Source organism: Oratosquilla oratoria, chromosome 23, assembly GCF_046742065.1.
Source record: "Oratosquilla oratoria isolate Oo_2021 chromosome 23, ASM4674206v1, whole genome shotgun sequence".
Lineage (NCBI taxonomy): Eukaryota > Metazoa > Arthropoda > Malacostraca > Stomatopoda > Squillidae > Oratosquilla > Oratosquilla oratoria.
The window spans coordinates 35,784,240-35,787,524 of NC_134799.1; the positions used below are offsets into that span (position 1 = coordinate 35,784,240).

Here is a 3,285-nt window from a genome sequence, read left to right on the forward strand (position 1 = left end):
AGTCCGCCCCTCCCCATGGGGAATTTAGTGACAGCCCCACGGACCAGAGTCACGCAGCATTCTTGTGAATGGAGACGAGTCTACTCAAACAGGAATGATGATCACTTCTAAGTTCAACCCTTCCTCCTTTCTATTGCCTTCCTTAAATCTCTCCTTTATCACCTCTATGACTCCACCTCTTGGGTGCAATATTGTCCCCAAGGACAGAATCGCTGGTTATTACCGACTAGATAATCATCGAGTGAAGAGTAGGATCGGAAAACGTAGCGGCAGGATTAACTGAAGACGACACACCGGACGGTGGCATTCCTTCGGCAGAGTGGTGATGACTCCTCTCCCCTCCAGGACTGAAGACACGAAGCGGAAGTCATGGCGGAAGGAGAAGGAGGAGGAGGAGGGCAGGGAAGGGCCGCTGGCGTGAGGGGAGGGGCAAAGGAGGGCAGGGAAGGGAAGGGAAGGATACAAAAGAGTATGTAGAAGGATATGGCGTTGGGTGCGAGGGAGAGACCCGGAGAAGTGATGGAAGGAGTTAGAGTTGGAATGGGTGAGGGGAGGTAAGAGAACAGGAGAGAACGGGGCCCAATAAGAGGGAAGGAGAGGATGGAGGGAAGGAGAAAGAGAGGTGGAAGGCGTAGAAATGATACTACAGAAGAGGACTTAGAGGCGGGAGGCAGGAGGAAGAAGGGAAAACGTCGGTAGGTGGCGAGGGAAGACGAATATGGATTTACGGTAAGGTTTGGGAGGAACTCGCAAAGAAGAGTCCCAGAGAGAGGCCCAGGGTAGGAAAACCAAGGGAGAAGGTGGGGGAGGGAAGGGGGCATCAGGAGGAGGAGCGGATAAGGGATGAAAGACCTTGGAAGGAGGTGGGATGAAAGCAGAAGGAGAGGGTGGAGAAGAGAGGGTGGATTTGAAGAAGGAAAGAGAGAAAGGTGAGAAAATGTGTGTTCCTGAGGGGTGGAATACCTGTAAAAGAAGTTTCAACGATATGGGCGCGTGTGGGCGTGGGTGTGAGTGTCAGAATGGGCTGATGTGAAAGGGGGTGGAGGGGAGTGGTAAGCCAGGGATGGAGAGAGAGAGTGACAGAATACGAAGGATGAGGAGTACATGGAAGGAGAGAAAGGAGAGAGGGGAGGGTTGGAAGGCATGGATGGGTGTGCGCACCGAAGTGGGTGTGAGGTGCGAATGGAAGAGTTGTTGGGTGGAGTTAAAGAATCAGGGGACAGAGGGAGTGTAGGGACATTGAAGGAGGGCTGATTAAGGCCAGGCGTGATTTAGGGGGGCGGGGGGCGGGTAGAGACGTGTAATGGGTGTGTATAGTGGGGTGGGCGCGAGCGTGAGTGTGGTTGGGTGAACGGGCTGTTATCCGAGGAACTGGGCATAGTGACAAGGGGGCGGGCTGGAGGGCGGAGTGAGGAGAGAAGAGGGACGGTGGAGGGTGTCGGGGAGAGGAAGGGGAGGGCCGTAATATCACACACATACACACACACACACATACGCACACACACAGGGAATCTTGGCATTGGCATCAGTTGTGCTCCGACACTTGTGGAGTTCGCATCCATGCATATACGCACGCGCACGCACTCACAACTTGCGCGCACGAGCTGGCACACAGAGCCACCAGAGCTCGAGGAACCATAGGGGCAGTGAGTTGCCCATTCTGTGTCAGGTTAGCGAGAGTGTCTGGGTGGGTGTCGAGAGGGTGCCTCCTGTAGCCTGGTTGGTGGCACTCGGGCACAGCCAGCCATGGCTAAACAATGAAGAACTTATTTTCCTTTTCCCTGTGATCTCAACCTCGTCGTCGTTCTCGCTGCCGCCCATGTCACACAAGTGCACGAGTCACATCGAAGAGACGACGTGGAGCACGACACGGCCCCGCCGCCACCGTCACCGCCCGCCGCCAGAGACGGCGCCAACGGGAATCAGCCTTGCTTGCCGGCCTTTTTGCCGTAGTCCCGAAAGCCTCTTAAGAGGACTTCTTCCCCTTCGCCAAATCGACCTGGAGGACCTTCTCAAGGCCGACGGAGGAGGAGGAGGCGGCGGCGGCGGCGGCGGCAGCGACTGCTGTGGAAAGCACCTATGGCGACTTGAAAGGTAAACCAACACATGTGTGTCGTCAATAGGGGAAGGTCGTTCGTTCGTTTGTCGTTTGTTTGTTTATAGTCCCTCACTGTGACGTCATGTCAGCGTCTCCACCGTCCTCGCAAAGGCTGTGCGTGTGCCCCCCCTCCCCCCCGCCACACCGGTGGACATGCAAGCCCTACCATTCATCTGTTGCCAAAAGTATGGGTAATGCGACCGTCCGTAGTGTGACAGCTACTATTCGTGTCGTCTGTCAGTCTCTCGTTCGTTTCCACGACCGTGTCCCTGCGAATTGTCTCTGCCCCTTGACCCAAATGACAAGCCAAGGGGAAGCTGCAAAACCATGAGTAGGAGTAGGAGTAAGAGGAGGAGGAAGAGGAAGAGGGGGAGGAGGAAGAAGGGGAGGGAGTGGGATTGGGGAAACAAGAGAAGGAAGATGAAAAAAATCGGAGGAGGAAGGGAATGAAAGTGAGGCGCAAGATGAAAAGAAGAAGATAGAGGAGGAGGGGGAGGGGAGGAAGAAAGGAACAGAAGGGAAGTGGAGGAGGAATAGGAATAAAAGTAGAAGAGAGAGGAGGAGGAGGAGATGTGGAGGGGAAAGAAAAGAATACGAGGATGTTTTTGGTTCGCAGGAGCGACTTGCTGAGACGTGTGGAACTGTGCCTCGTCACTGTGTCTGTCGGGACCTAGAAGGGCCGCAGCGGACTGATCACCTTCGCTGGTTGTCTTGGTGTCAGATGTGTGTGTGAATTTGGGTGGCGGGGTGTGACTTTTGTCTTTTATCGCGCACAACATCCCGGAATCAAACCGAAGTCCGTGTTTTTCATTTATCTATTCGTTTATTTGTTTGCTTATTAATTTAGTTGAATAATTAATTAATTAATTAACTATCGTTTATTTATATTTATATTCATATATTAATTGATTATTTTTTCTATAAATTTATCTTTTTATTTAGTTATTTTGGGAGCTTCACTTCCGTCTTTACTTGGACCCGTGCAAATAAGCAGAGAAAGCACAAACGACATCACGCCAATTCCTTCCGTACCCAGTGGCACCTCCCCCTTTTAGTCCAGCACCCGTCACGCTCTATCATCACCCTCCTGGCGTTCCTTTGGGGGGGCGATAGCGTCGTGCCCTACCTCGGATAACTCCTTCCGTACCGGGTGTTACTTTTTTTTTTATTCGAGCTTTTCGCCAGGT

General features: G+C 52.9%; 1 protein-coding gene across 1 annotated transcript in view; it reads left to right on the forward strand.

Moving 5' to 3' along the window:
- The first annotated feature begins 1,513 nt into the window (after positions 1-1,513).
- LOC143038057 (uncharacterized) overlaps positions 1,514-3,285 on the forward strand; it is a 56,524-nt gene continuing 54,752 nt past the window's right edge. The window contains exon 1 of the mRNA XM_076206945.1: positions 1,514-2,094. The gene's annotated coding sequence lies outside the window, so the exon portion shown is untranslated. The remainder of the gene's footprint in view (positions 2,095-3,285) is intronic.